The sequence below is a fragment of the Mustela erminea genome, chromosome 2, assembly GCF_009829155.1.
Source record: "Mustela erminea isolate mMusErm1 chromosome 2, mMusErm1.Pri, whole genome shotgun sequence".
In the NCBI taxonomy this organism is placed as follows: Eukaryota; Metazoa; Chordata; class Mammalia; order Carnivora; family Mustelidae; genus Mustela; species Mustela erminea.
Genome location: NC_045615.1, coordinates 155,584,627 through 155,601,113, shown reverse-complemented (window position 1 = coordinate 155,601,113; position 16,487 = coordinate 155,584,627). Strand labels below are relative to the sequence as shown.

At 39.1% G+C, this 16,487-nt stretch overlaps 1 protein-coding gene across 1 annotated transcript in view; it reads right to left on the bottom strand.

Annotated features, from left to right (window-relative positions):
* NPFFR2 (neuropeptide FF receptor 2) overlaps positions 1-13,722 on the bottom strand; it is an 82,237-nt gene extending 68,515 nt beyond the window's left edge. The window contains exon 1 of the mRNA XM_032334542.1: positions 13,552-13,722. The gene's annotated coding sequence lies outside the window, so the exon portion shown is untranslated. The remainder of the gene's footprint in view (positions 1-13,551) is intronic.
* Between the last annotated feature and the right edge of the window lie 2,765 nt (positions 13,723-16,487).

The following is a 16,487-nucleotide window of genomic DNA, read 5'->3' as shown; positions in this document are numbered from 1 at the left end:
GTACTAACCACTATACGATCACGGCCTCATTAACAGAATCAAACTCAAACAGCCGTAGCCAAATCCTTAGGGGTACAGAACTATTTCTGGGTCTGTAGCTGGGACCATACTTGACAGTCACCTGCATGGGTGAGTGCCTGTTTTGTTTGTTTGTTTGTTTGTTTTCTTTTTTTCTGAACAGCTCTCCTTCTTAGACTGCATGAGGTTTCACAATCTCTTATCTGGATCCTACAGTTGCCAATAAGGTGCTATCGTTGGTGCAAGGATGTCAAACTGCGGTTGTTGAGAGGAGTATATGAGCAAGGGACATTTTATTCAGCCTTCTTGTGACATCACTATCTTGTTTTAATTTGACTGCTCTAATTACTGGAGAGTTTGAGCTTTTTTTTTTTTTTTACAAGTTTACATGTTATTCTCTTACTCATTTTCCTTATTTATTTTTAAAATTTAATTATTGTGCATGTGTTCCAAAATTCACTGTTTATGCACCACACCCACTGCTCCATGCAGATGTGTCTTCCTTAATACCCACCACTAGGATCACCCAAACCCCCAACCACCTCTCCTCCAAAACCCTGTTTGTTTCTCAGAGTCCACAGTCTCTCATGGTTTGTCTCTTCCTCTGATTCCCCCCAACTCACTTCTCCTCTCCATCGCCCAATGTCATCGTGTTATTCCTTATGCTCCATAAATAAGCGAAACCATATGATAATTGACTCTCTCTGTTTAACTTATCTCACTCAGCATAATCTCTTCCAGTTCCGTCCATGTTGATACAAAAGTTGGGTATTCATCCTTTCTGATGGAGGCATAATACTCCATTGTATATATGGACCATATCTTCTTTATCCATTTGTCCATTGAAGGGCATCTTGTTTGTTTTCACCATTGGTAACTGTGGCCATTGCTGCTATAAACATTGGGGTACAGATGGCCCTTCTTTTCACTACATCTGTATCTTTGGGGTAAATATTCAGTAGTGCAATAGCAGGGTCTTAGGGTAGCTCTATTTTTAATTTCTTAAGGAATCTCCACCCTGTTTTCCAAAGTGGCTGCACCAACTTGCATTCCCACCAACAATGTAAGAGGGTTCCCCTTTTTCCACATCCTCTCCAACACTTGTTATTTACTGTCTTGTTGATTTGGGCTATTCTAACTGGTGTAAGGTAGTATTTCAATGTGGTTTTGATTTGAATCTCCCTGATGGCTAATGATGATGAATATTTTTTCATGTGTCTGTTAGCCACTTAGATGTCTTCCTCGGGGAAGTGTCTGTTTATGTCTTCTGCCCATTTTTTGATGTGATTATCTTTTTTGTGTATGTTGAGTTTGAGGAATTCTTTTTGATCTTGGATATCAGCCCTTTGTCTGTAGTGTCATTTGCAAATATCTTCTCCCATTCTGTGGGTTGCCTCTTTGTTTTATTGACTGTTTTCTTTACTGTGCAGAAGCCTTTGATCTTGATGAAGCCCCAAAAGTTTATTTTCGCTTTTGTTTCCTTTGCCTTTGGGGACATGTCTTGAAAGAAGTTGCTGTGGCTGATGTTGAATAGGTTACTGCCTATGTTTTCCTCTATGATTTTGATAGATTCCTGCCTCAAATTGGGGTCTTTTATCCATTTTGAGTTTATCTTTGTGTATGGTATAAGAGGATAGTCAACTTTCATTCTTCTATACATAGCTGTCCAATTTTCCCAGCACCATTATTGAAGAGACTGTCTTTTTTCTACTATATATTTTTTCCTGTTTTGTTGAAGATTACATGATCATAGAGTTGAGGGTCCATATCTGAGCTCTTTACTCTGTTCCACAAAAAACAAAGTTGAAAAATACAATAACAGAAATAAAAACCATTTTAGTGGGAATCAGTAGTAGATTAGAGGATGCAGAAGAACATATCAGAAATCTGGAGAACAGGGTAATGGAAAGCACACAAGCTGAACAGCAAAAAGAAAAAATAATTTCTTTTTTAGTGAGGATATAGTAAGAGATTGCTCAGACATCAAATGATAAACATTCACATTATAGGGGTCCCAGAAGAAGAAGAGAGAAAAGTATAGGAAACTTACTTAAAGAAATAATAACTGAAAACTTCCCTATCTTAGAGAAGAAAATAGACATCCAACCCAAGAATTGCAGAGTTCTAAACCAGATGGACCCAAGGAGGTCCACACCACAGTATATAATGATTAAAATGTCACACATTAAAGATAAAGAATCTTAAAAGCAGCAAGAGAGACACAAAATGTTACTTCTAATGAATCCCTGTAAGGCTATCAGCTGAATTTTCAGCATAAACTTTGCAAGCTAAAAGAGAGCAGCATGATATATTCAAAGCACTTATAGGAAAAACCTGTATCAGGAATACTCTACCCAGTAAAGTTAACATTCATATTTGAAAGAGAGAACTTCCCAGAGAAGCAAAAGATAAAGGTGTTTATCACCATTAAACAGTCTTATAAGAAATGTTAAAGGGACTTTTTTAAGTGGAAAAGAAATGACCATAATTATACATAAGAAAAACATGAGTGCAAAGGTGTAAACTTGGACAAAGATACATAAAGGTGGAGAAAGGAGTAAAAACGAAACATAAAGGGAAAAGAAAAAAAAGGTTTTTTATTTTTCTGTTTTTATTTGTTTTAGAATGTGTTTAAACTTAAATGACCATTAATATGGACTATTTATTTAGGATGTTATAGATAAACCTCATGCTAATCACAAACCCAAAACCAATGACAGATATTAAAAATAAAGAGAAAGAAAGCCAAACAGAATACAGATATACAGATATATCTGTCTATGCAGATATATATTTCCATGTATATATATATTTCCATGTATTTATATATATGTTTCCATGTATATATCTGTTTATATAGACATATAAAAATATATACAGATATATAAAAATAAAGAGAAAGAAAGTCAAACACTATAGATATTGCTCAATCACAAAGAAAGTGATTAAGAGAAGAAGAAAGGAGCAAAGAACTACTACAAAAACAACCAGAAAACAAAATTTTAAAATGGCAACAAGTATATACCTATCAATAATAATCTTAAATGCAAATGTCTAAGTGTTTTCAAAAGACACAGAGAGGCAGAATGGCTAAAAAAGCAAGACCCATCTACTGCCCATATACTGCCTATAAGAGACTCACCTTAGTCCTGAAGATACATACAGACTAAAAATAAAGGGATGGAAAAACATTCACATGCAAATGGAAGTTTAAAAAAAAAAGGTAGCAATACCTATATCAGAAAAATAGACTTTAAAACAAAAACTACAACAAGAGACAGAGAAGAGCATCACATAATGATAAAGGGATTAATCCAGCAAGAGGCTATAACAATTATAATTATCTATGCACCCAACACTGGAGCACCTAAACTCATAAAGCAAATATTAATGGACATAAACAGAGAAATTGATAGTGATACACTAATAGTATGATACTCTAATACTCCATTTAAAACAATGGATAGATCATAGTGACAGAAAATCAATAAGGAAACAATGTCTTTGAATGACACATTGCACCAGATGGGCACAACAGATAATTACAGACAACTCCATCCAAATAAAAACAGAATACACAGTCTTGGGGCACTTGGGTGGCTCGGTGGGTTAAGCCTCTGCCTTTGGCTCAGGTCATGAGCTCAGGGTTCTGGGATCAAGCCTGGAATCAGGCTCTCTGCTCAGCAGGGAGCCTGCTTCCCCTCCCCCTCTGCCTGCTTCTCTGCCTACCTGTGGTCTCTCTCTCTCTGTTAAATAAATGAATAAAATCTTAAAAAAAAAAAAAAAGAAGACTCATTCTTTCAGGTACAAATAGAACATTCTCTAAAATAGATTACATATTGGGTCATAAAACGAGCCTCAATAAATTTAAGAAGATTAAAAGCATACCATGCATCTTTTCTGACCACAACCCTATGAATCTAGAAATAAAGGGGGAAAAAACTGGAAAAAATGCAAAGAAGTGAAGGCTAAACAACATGATACTCAACAACAACAAAAAAAATAGGTCAATAAAGCAATCAATGAAGACAAAAAATACACAGAGACAAGTGAAAATGAAAACACAATAGTCCAAAATCTCTTTGACATAGCAAAAGCAGTTTTAAGAGTGAAGTAGATAGCAACACAGGTCTACCTCAAGAAACAAGAAAAAACTCAAATAGTCTAATCTTACACCTAAAGGAACTGAAAAAAGAACAAAGTTCCAGGTGAATAGAAGAAAGGAAATGATAAGGACTAGAGCAGAAATAAATGATGTAGAGACTAAGAAACAATAAAAACAATCAATGAAACCAAGAGTTGGTGCTCTGAGAAGATAAACAAAATTGATCAATATATAAAGAAAATGGACGCAAATAAAATGAGAATTAAGAGAGAAGTAACAACTAACACCACAGAAATACAAAGAATTATGAGAGTACTATGAAAAATTATATGCCAACAAACTGGACAATCTGAAAGAAATAGATTGCCTCCTAGAAACATGGAGTCTTCCAAAACACAACCAGGAGGAAAGAGAAAATCTGAACAGACCAGTTATAAGTAATGATGTTGGATGAGTAATCAAAAACCTACCAAAAATACAAGTTCAGGGCTAGATGCCTTCATAGGTGAACTCTCCCTTTAAGGAGTTAATACCCATTCTTCTCAAACTATGCCAAAAAACAAAAGAGTAAGGAAAGCTTCCACGTACATTCTATGAGGTCAGCATTGCCCTGACACCAAAACTAGAAAAAGACACTACAGAAAAAGAAACTACAGGTTAATATCACTGATGAACATGATTAACATAGACCCAAAAATCCTCAACAAAATATTGGCAAATGGCATACAATACATTAAAAAGATCATTCCCCATAATCAGGTGGGCTTTATTCCAAAAGTACGAGGATGGTTCAGTACACACAAATCAGTATCATATACCACATAAACAAAACAAGCGATAAAAATCACAATCATCTCAATAGATGCAGAAAAACTCTTTGACAAAATTCAACAGGTATTCATGATAAAAAATCTCAACAATGTGGGTTTAGACTTAAACCAACACAATAAAGTGCATATACAAAAACTCACAGCTAATATCACACTCAAGGGTGAAAACAGTTTTCCTCTAAAATTAGGAAGACAAGGATGTCTACTCTTTTTTTTGAGTTTATTATTTGATGAAGTTTTATTTTATTGAATCATAGAAATACAGCATTAGAAAGAGTCTTAGTTTCTTCTAATACCCTCTTTAACTTGGTGGCACATGGAACTCTATGAGCCTCTGCCAATGTGCTGGTCAGCTGCTGTTTGTTTTTACAAACATCTTTACCTTTCCTTACACAACTGTGTTCTGTATCACAAGAATCAAATTTCTATCACCGGGATAACCAATTCATATATATATTTTCCATGCAAATACCTACAAATATTTGTTTTTCTAAGTGAAACCTCACTGTACACTCATTTAGTATAATTGTAAAGACTTATTAGGACAGCTCTTTATTTTACTCTTATCACCGCTATTCAACATAGTACTAGAAGTCCTCGTCTCAGCAGTCAGAAAAGATATACAAGGCATCCTGAGCACCGTGGTGGCTTAGTTGGTGAAGTGTTCATCTCTTCATTTTGGTTTAGGTCATAATCTCTGGGTCATGAGATTGAAACCTGAGTCAGGCTCTGCACTCAGCATGGAACCTGCTTAAGACTTTCCCTCTAACTCCACACACCTCCCAACCTCCTCTTGTGCCAGGTTCATTCTCTCTCTCTATCTCAAAGGAAAAAAAAAAAAAAGAGGTGGAGGAGAAGAATCATTATAGTAACAGGCATATTAGTAAGAAGGTAAAGTTTCACTCTTTACAGACAACATGATACTACATAGAAAATCCTGAAGACTCTACCAAAAAACTACTAGAAGTAATAAATGAACTCATTTATAAGTGGCAGAATACAAAATCAATACCTAGAAATCCATAGGGTTTCTATATATTAACAACAAAGTTGCAGGAAATTAAATAAACAACACTATTTCCAATTGCACCAAAAAGATTAAAAATACTTAAGAATAAACTTAACAAAGTGATGATAGATATGTACTCTGAAAACTATAAAACACTGATGAAAGTAACTGAAGATGATACAAACAATGCAAAGTTATCCCATACTCATGGACTGCAAGAATTAATACTGTTGGGTGCCTGGGTGGCTCAGTGGGTTAAAGCCTCTGCCTTCAGCTCAGGTCATGATCCTAGGGTCCTGGGATCAAGACCCGCATCGGGCTCTCTGCTAGGCAGGGAGCCTGCTTCCTCCTCTCTCTCTGCCTGCCTCTCTGCCTACTTGTGATCTCTCTCTGTCAAATAAATAAATAAAATCTTTAAAAAAAAATTAATACTATCAAAATGTTCATACTACCCAAAGCAATCTACAGATTCAATGCAATCCCTATCTAAATACCAATAACATTTTTCATAGTACTAGAACAAATAATACTAAAATTTGTATGGAACCACAGAAAACCCCAAATAACCAAAGCAATCTTCAGAAAGAAGAAATCTTAGAATTTACATAATAAGAATTAAGTGTGTTGATTATTAAAAAATAATTTGAATGTGCATAGAGCGGGCTCTAGGACAAATCAGATGATATTGTGATGACAAATGGTGTGGGGAGACACGCTGACCTGAGACTGACTGGGCAAAAGGAATCCCTCCCCAAGCAGCTCTTAAAGGAACATTCCCAGGCGGAGAGAACAGCGAGTGCAAAAGCTGTAAGTAAGACTAAGTTTCATCTGTTCCAGGCCCAATGGGGCCAAATGAAGACAACAGGCCTGAGAACAATGTCAGAAAGAACCGGAAGGCTCTGCTGTAGAACTTCCAAGGCCCCACTTCTGTTGGAAAACATGAATTAGAACAAGTTGCTAAAACCTGGGTAACCAAAATATTAAGAAAGGCAAGCTCAGGATGGGGTACTTGATCAAGCTCAGATTGGTGTTCTGGGAGCCCCGAGGACCATTAGCTTTAGGGAGCATCAAGTGCACTACAGGTCAGAAATCACCTGAGGAGCTATTCCAGATGAACTAAGTACAGACAAAGGGAACCTCCTCAGAGAGGCATGATTCTAGCCAAAGACGTCCAGGCCTGAAGTAGCACTGTGAAATATATGATATAATGGCTACCTGGGGACCAAAATAAAGCTTGCAAACCTGTAGAAATGGGGAATTCCAGAGAAAAGACCAGGAGATTATGAGGAAGGGCCCAAGGGAGACGCAAGGCTGCCCACTGTTGAGAGGATGCCTGTAAACCAATTTGATACATCCTGCTTATAAGAAGGGTCAGAAGCTAAGTTCCCAGAGAGAGCCCCCATTTACTTCAGTACCCATGTGCCAAGAATTCAGGGACAGGAAATAAAATGGAAAGGAATATTTAGAAATTTAAATAGGTACTTAAATTAAATTAAAACCTTTATATAAAGAAGTTAAGTGAGATTCCCCCACCTTAAGAGAAAGAAGGGAAGTTCTATGAAATCCTAGGTACTATAGGAGAAACCGCTCTAAATGTCTAAATTTTGCAAGAAGACAAATGTGTTTGAGATGACAGTCTCTGAAAGAGGAAGCAGTTGTGTACATGACAGATCCCTGCCCCTCCCTCCTAGGTTATAGGAATCATAAAGTCATGAACAAGCTCTTAAAATTTTCCTTTTTGGGGTTTTATGTTTCATAAGTGATAAATGCTAATAAGATAACTTTGATTTAACTCGAGTTCCAGGAAGACTGAAGAAATGTGTATCCTCATTATTCTTTCTTAGATGATAATGAAGTTTCTTCTGACTATGGCTGCAAACAGCAATATGGGTTAAACCAATTTTTTTCACTCTGAGAAATCACGAGGAATATTTTCACACAGAATCACAAAAATACATGTACGTTCAGATTCAACCCCAGAACCACTGGTGTCCCATGGTGGGACCCAGGCATGGGTATTTGAAGGAGTTTCACAGGCGTCTGTGTGGCCCAGTCAGGTAAGCATCTGCCTTCGACTCAGGTCATGATCCGGGGTCCTGGGATCAAGGGTCCTGCATTGGGCTCTCTGCTCACCAGGGAGTCGGCTTCTCCCTCTTCCTCTCTCCCTGCTCGGGCATTCTCTCTCAAAAAATGAAAACTTTGAAAAGTTTTACAAGTGACTGAGGCTTCTTCTACCTATAAGAATGTTTGTCAAAGCTCTAATATTTATTTATTCCCAGGTATGCAGCTTTTGTTTGGAAAAGCTTGGTATAGGCAGCAATCAGTACTTAGGCTCTAAACTGCCATTATTATATGCTTTGGGGGCCTGCAGTGTAGATTTTCTGCATGTGGACCTGAAGGCTGCCCGAGTTCATTATCCTGATTTCTCAGCCTAGTTAGCATGTTTACTTGGGGCAAATGATTTCTGAGCTTCAGTTTCCTTATCAACAAAATGGGACTTGTAATTGTACTCAATTTCTTTTTTTTTTTTTTAAAGATTTTATTTATTTATTTGACAGACAGAGATCACAAGTAGGTAGAGAGGCAGGCAGAGAGAGAGAGAGGAGGAAGCAGGCTTTCTGCGGAGCAGACAGCCTGATGTGGGGCTCGATCCCAGGACACTGGGATTCTGACCTGAGCCGAAGGCAGAGGCTTTAACCCACTGAGCCACACAGGCGCCCCTTGTACTCAGTTTCTAAAATCATAAAAATTATATCCAGATCTATAAAGAACTCCTCAAACTCAACACACACAAAACAGACAATCATATCAAAAAATGGGCAGAAGATATGAAAAGACACTTCTCTAATCAAGACATACAAATGGCTATCAGACACATGAAAAAATGTTCATCATCACTAGCCATCAGGGAGATTCAAATTAAACCCACATTGAGATACCACCTTACACCAGTTAGAATGGCCAAAATTAGCAAGACAGGAAACAACATGTGTTGGAGGGGCTGTGGAGAAAGGGGAACCCTCTTCCACTGTTGGTGGGAATGCAAGTTGGTGCAGCCTCTTTGGAGAACAGTGTGGAGATTCCTCAAGAAATTAAAAATAGAAATTCCCTATGACCCTGCCATTGCACTCCTGGGTATTTACCCCAAAGATACAGATGTCGTGAAAAGAAGGGCCATCTGTACCCCAATGTTTATAGCAGCAATGGCCACGGTCGCCAAACTGTGGAAAGAACCAAGATGCCCTTCAACGGACGAATGGATAAGGAAGATGTGGTCCATATGCACTATGGAGTATTATGCCTTCATCAGAAAGGATGAATACCCAACTTCTGTAGCAACATGGACGGGACTGGAAGAGATTATGCTGAGTGAAATAAGTCAAGCAGAGAGAGTCAATTGTCATATGGTTTCACTTATTTGTGGAGCATAGCAGATAGCATGGAGGACAAGAGGAGTTAGAGAGGAGAAGGGAGTTGGGGGAAATTGGAAGGGGAGGTGAACCATGAGAGACTATGGACTCTGAAAAACAATCTGAGGGGTTTGAAGTGGTGGGGGGGTTGGAGGTCGGGGTACCAGGTGGTGGGTATTAGAGAGGGCATGGATTGCATGGAGCACTAGGTGTGGTGCAAAAACAATGAATACTGTTACGCTGAAAATAAATTTTAAAAAAGTTAAATGAGGTAATGCAGGTTATCTCATATTATAGTTACAGCTCACTCAAGGTTAGCTAATACTATCTCATTTGGCTGTGGAAAACTGTTATCTTTTAAATTTGGTAGGCATGCAACCAGAGTGTTTAATATTATTAAATATTAATTTAATATTATTAATTTAATATTAACTTTAATATTCTAAAGTGCTAGGTAGACCTCTGGAGGCTTGGAAACGTAGGCCAACTGAGATTTCTGTGAGGAACTGGAAAAGGAGCAGCCAGTTCTTGTAGAGGATGTTTCAGTCGGCTATTGCTACAGTAGGACCCAGACTCCATGCCGACATTTAAATGAGACCCTTTTAAGAGCCAAGAAGAAAATAAGGAAGGTACTTTGATGAAATACATTAAATTTTCAGTGGCAACAAAATTAAGAAAGAACCAACTTCTTGACACTATAAGTGTTATTTTGTTTCTGTGGGCTTTTGTTTTCTTCATATTATTGGCATGGTGTGATTTGGGTTGTACTGTTATTCTGATGCCCTGATGTAACATATCAGGTGTGCTTACTTGTAACAGAGAATTGAACCTAGTTTGACAAGAGAACTAGAACTGTCTTCTCCCTCTGGTCTGGCATTGCAACAAGTTAATTTTTGTGTTTTCCTGATTCACTCTGACTTTTTTGTGTGTGTTTAGGGGCGGGACATCAAAGAAGCATTCATAACACGCTTGAGCTTCTCACCTCCCACCCCCTGCTCTCTGCTGCTACCACAGGAGCTCTACTGGTAACGGCACCTGACCATGTAGGAGGGACTTCTCTGCCCTTTGCTTATCTCCTCCCTTGCCAGAGCCAGAAAAATCTTTAAATTTATCAGAGATGGTTGCCTTTAAAACAAACAACCAAACCAAACCAAACAAAACAAAACAAAACACTGTGCCTCTCCTATGTGTCAACAGGTACATTCAGCAGCCATAGATACTATCCTACTCACTTCTTCAAATAGCCCATTTTATACAGGAGGCATGGAGGTCATAGAATTTTCAGGTAGCTGCTCTCAAGTGGCAAAATAAGGATATCTGAGCTTCCTCACCCTGGATCGTTTGCCCACTTACTATAGAAAGAGGGAAACGAAGGGGGGGTGGTGAAGAAATTTTGGAAAACTTATTCTATCTCATCCATTTACTTTGAGAAATCTGACTCAGGGTTAAATGATTTGCCGCAGGCAGAGAGCCAGTCAGAAGCCTTTCTGGGAAGAACAACAGATCACTTCATTTTTAGAAGTCTTACATCTGAAAATCCCACAAGGCACATGAAGGACACAAGACCCATCCTAAACAGCTGTCTGCTGCAGCGACCATTCCAACTCATTGCTGGGGCAGTCTACTTACAGCATATTGCCTTTGGTTCAGTAGACTGAGGGACCCTCTGGACCCTTAATGTCCAGCTGCAAGGCAACTGAAAAATTCTCTTAAGAGTGAGTCTGCCCCACAGAGTTAGAACTTGAAACTAAAGGCAAAGAAAAACTATCAGCTGTCAACACTGGGTTAGTGGTAAGCATAGAATTCACGTGGTTAAGAAAAAAACTTACTAAGATTATTAAAAGTGCATATAGATATGCTTTAGAAATGTGAGGTTCTATTAATCTTACTTTCTCTGAATATATATGCCAGCTTTAAAGTGTTCACCTACAATCAATTCCCCCTTTTCATAATAAGAGGGTAGTATCTTACAAAATGCTATTTTTAAATGTAAGAAGGTTTGAGGAACAAAATTCTCCTGTGTGTCCACTTGCAGTTAGAAATTAATTTGAATACAATACAGTGAAAAAGTTCATGAATACTTACCCCAGAGGCAATTACATGGGATTCTCATTAATAAAAGCACACACATAACAGCCAAGAACAATAAATGAGCTGATTTTCCACTGATACTAGTGAACTTATGTCTATATATTCCATAGCCTTTGCCATCTGTGAAAGAGAATGTTGGTGATTCACGGGAGCTATAAGGTGAAAGAATAAAAACTGAAACAACAAATTTCTAATATATACTTTTAAATAATTACATATAAGTAATTAATTAAATATAATTATATATTCACAAATATATATTCATATATAGTTAATTAAATATAAGTAATATATTCACAAATATATTAAAAATATAATATATTCATAAATATAAGTAATATATTCACAAAATCTTCAAGAATGAAAAGGTCAGACAAGACGAGAGATTGATAAGTAAATGCAGAAAAAATAACAGATTCAAGCTCTCCTGAAAAGGCTTATAAACGTCAAAAAAAAAAAGGGGGGAGGACTGATCGAAAACTCTTAGTGCATTAAATGGATTTTAGAAAAACTTACTATGTTGATAAAAAGCATGGGATAATGACATATGCATAATATGTTGTTATCAAGCAATAATGAAAGCATATTTTAGATGATTACAATATCTACTCTTCAATAATATTAATACCTTTAATACCTTAGCACCTTTAGAAATAGCATAGTGGATAGTGAAGTTGTTTTCTTGAATGATTACTTTGAACAGATGAAAGACTTTATATTGAAATCTGTATACAACTGCCACTCAATTTTCTGCTCATGATCATGATTCTATCTTTGGGCATTTCATAGCAATTTTACAAATTCAACCATAACTTAAAATGTCATTATTAAAATAATGTTACATAAGCCCTTTTGGTTTAGTTGGGATTCTAGCTGAAAACAAGGATATTCAGAGTTTACAAATCACAGTTGGCTCATCTTCTACCTTATTAGTTGTTTCAAAAACCTGGTTTATAATGGAAGGAGGAATTTAGACGCATGGTTACAACAACAGTGACTACTTTGATCAGAAAAAGAAAATCCCAGCATCTTATAGTATATTAAAAGTCTTCAAAATAAATAAATCTTTTAAATATCTACAGCCTAGCTGAGGGGAAATGGGGGTTAAACACATTCATCTTCGTTCCTTCTGGTTCTGTTTTTAGCAAACACGACAGCACAGAGCACATAATTTTCCTCTTCTCCCCCCACCAGACCCTAACTTGCACTGTTGCTGGAAAAATGCCTGGTGGCTTGGCAGAAGAGAGTTTACACCCCTATCGTCCGGAGACCCCATCTCAGCCCGAAGAGGAGCTAAAAATCTCTCCCAGCGCCTTCGCTGAGGGCTCGGCGGTGTCCGGTGCCAACGCAAGAAGCTGCATTTTTAGCCTCCGTGACAAGTGCAAGAGCGCACGGTGCAGCCACGGAGGCAAAGACCATCGCCTCGGAGTCCCCACAGATGAAGAGAACAGTCCAGAGAAGTCTGGCCAGCCCCACACACATTCTCTTAAGACCTAGCCAAGTTATACCAGCACAGCCCCAAGAGGGGTTTTGAACTTTATGGTTAAGAAAGCGCCCCTCGGATGCCTGGGTGGCTCAGTTGGTTGGACGACTGCCTTCGGCTCAGGCCATGATCCCGGAGTCCTAGGATCGAGTCCCGGATCAGGCTCCCAGCTCCACGGGGAGTCTGCTTCTCCCTCTGACCTTCTCCTCGCTCATGCTCTCTCTCACTATCTCTCTCTCAAATAAATAAATAAAATTCTTAAGAAAGAAAGAAAGAAAGAAAGAAAGAAAGAAAGAAAGAAAGAAAGAAAGAAAGAAGAGCGAGCCCCTTGGTGCGCGCGCTGCCGGCCTGGGAACAGGCATTCATGCGCGGGCGAGCTCGGGGAAGGAAGACCCCCTAAAGTGGGGCTGGTGACCAGAGTGACACTTTCCTGGATTGTGGTCCCACAGAGGGTGCCCGAGGAACTAGAACGGGATTGAGGAAAAGTCAAAAGAGTAAAGGTGCAAAAGGTGCAGAATACAAAGTAACAGTCCCCAGGGGCTAACGGGAATCCTGCCAGGCAGCGGAAGCACCGCCGACCACAGACCAGCCCGGCCCGCCCTTACCTGCGCCCCGCGGCGACTCAGTCCCTGCAGCGTCGCCACGAAGCCCCCGCCAGGTTCGGCAACAGGTCCGTCCCTATCCCCGCTGCTGCGGCCGGGCTCCTCCAGCCACCTGCCCCCGCCCGGCCAGCGGCTCAGCGCAGCAGGTCCCTGCCCGCCTGCTGGGCGCCTGGGCTCTGCGCTTCCTCGCTGCCTCATCGCCCCCTTCGGAGGAAACGTCACTCTCCAGGGGGCACCAGCTGGCTGCTGGGATGCCAGAGAAGCTCCTCTCAGCCCATTAAGGGCCATCCGGATACCTTCTCTGGAAATTCAGAACGGCGTGCCGCAAAGAAAAGGAAGCATCCCTATGACTGCCTGTTTGCCTCTCTGCACCTTGGGCAATTGATTTAGCCTCTCGGTGCCTCCGCTCCCTCTTTCATAAAATAGAGACGATGATGGTAACTGGGAGTCTGAGAAGTAAATGAATGTGTATGCACAAAATGCCTGGAATGGATCCTGGGACATATTAAGCATTCAATAAAATCTGTTGTTTCAAAGTTCTCATCACATCTGTGAGTCCTTGTGAAGGCCTTTCAGGTTACAGGAAAACCTCTCTGAAATTCTGGAAATGTGAATTCCCATCATAATTAGAAGGCGAAAGGAAAGAACTGGCATAAGTATTCAGTGATTGTGACAAGAAAATCTGCTTCATTGGAAATTGCTAATAGATCATGCCTAAAACTTAACGCATTAACTTAGAGGTTTATACAATTACTGAGATGGAATATTTAAAGGTACCTTAAAGGTACTTTAAGATAGCGACGTAGGTAGGGTCAAGGTGGGTAAAGCTTTTGCGTATGCTGTCAGGTCTGACCCTCACAGCAGTAGGCTTGTTAAACAGTTGGTTGTTATAATTATTCCCAGTCCATACAGAGAGAGGCACCAAGGTTCAGTGGCTAGTCCAAAACCACAGGGGTGGTTTTCAAATGACAAAGCCAACTTTGGAAGACAAATTCAGTTCTCTCACTATTAAAATCTCTCTGCTGAAATTACTGATAAATGTGAGATACAGGAAAAAGCTGCTTGAAGAGACCTTTTCAAATAGGATTCCTGGGTCCTGGATTAAGGTTGTAGATTCAGATCTATGCCTGTTCAAACCTGGATTATGACCATGTTGAGGATGTAGAAAGAAGAATCTCTCCCAAAGCCTTACCAGGTTCAAGGGAGAGATGCCTTCCCACTTCTGTGAAGTCTATCTATTCCTGGGCACAGAAAGTCATGGGGTGGGGGGAAGACTTTGAACAGTTACTAACTGGAGGCAAGTCTTAGAAAAATAAATTCGGGAAAATGAAGGTATGAAGTGAAAAGCATTCTGTGTTTTTAACCTGAGCTTCTCCTATCAAAGGGCAAAAAAGAATGTGGAGGGCAAATGGGTGGCTCAGTCAGTTAGGGACCAACTCTTGATCTCAGCTAAGGTCTTGATCTCAGGGCTGTGAGTTTAAGCCCCGCAATGGGCTCCACACTGGACATGAAGCTTACTTGAAAGAAAAAATGTGGCCCATCACCCCATATAATGGGGTGTCTCCCTGCTGTCTCCCTGCTTCTACTGGAAAAACAGATCATCAAAATAAATAGGAGTAATAGCACTGCTTTCTGATGAGACAGTGAGGTAATGTCTAGTTTGTGAGAATTTTGTTACAAATTAAAAGAAATACAATACTTGCCATGCAATAGTCATTAAATTAGGAGTCACTTGCTGTCTTTTATAAAATAACAGTGTGTACTACTGTCCTGATTCCACTTTCCAAACCTCATGGGAAATATTAGACCATGTCCATAAGCAGGAGAAAATTATATACAGAGAGGGACCTGAAATATGCTTTTCTATTACTACTTTCCCCTAAAGCCCAAACACACTGCCTTAACCACGCTTTCATTTATTCTGCTTTACCTTACCCAGTTTTGGTAGAAAAGCTAGTCTTCCTGCTAGACAATGTTTTTCTCTGCAACTGTAAGCTTCACTCCCCACCTTCTCCCACATTTTCAGGATTCTCACATACTCTCTCTTGTCTAGGTCTCCTCTCCTTGTCAAATGAATTATTTCTACTAGCTTTTAACTATGCTTGATCTCTCCCATTAAAATAAGTCCCCACAAGGCTTTAAGTACACGTACCCATGTCAGTACTTCCCAGGCACATCCATACTGTAAACTACAGTCCAGTTCTACTGTTTGCATGTTCTTGCTTCTTTCTCACTCATCAACCTGACCCAACCAAGCTTCTCTCTCATTCTAAATGTCCCATCTCTGTTACAATAACCTTGCAAAGATCGTCAATATCCTCCATGCTGATAAATACACTGGATTTTTTTCAGGCAGGATTTTTACTTGGTCGTTGAGTGCTTGGCTTCCTTATGAAATAGTTTCTTCTCTAGACATCTGTTTGACAATATTTCCCTCTCTCTCTTTTTTTTTTTTTTTTGTGTTTACCCTGAATATCTACTAATGACTTTTTGTATCTTATGGGTTACTTGTTTCTTACGCAGTCATTTAATATATACACAACCTTAAGACTCAGTGCTAGGCTCATTCCTCTCCTTAGTCTGGATTAAACTCTAGGCATTCTTATACACACAGTGCCCTCTATTACCACATATATTCAGGAAATCCTGAATATTTATAGCTTTGTAACTCCTCACAGTTCCAGACTCCTATGTGACGTTTCCCAATTGCTATTTCAAAGTTAACCCCTAATTCAGCATGTCTAAAAGTAAAGTCATGGTCTTCTTCCTAAAACGTTGTTTCCCAGCTCAGTTAATAGCATTTCCACCCATTCTTTTCACTGCTAACTTAAATGTGGTGGAGCCCAAGACACAAGCAAATTTCTGGAAATATATACATCAAATATGTCAAAAGAATTAATGCATCAATCAGAAAATTACTCACTTGTATTAACTAAAAG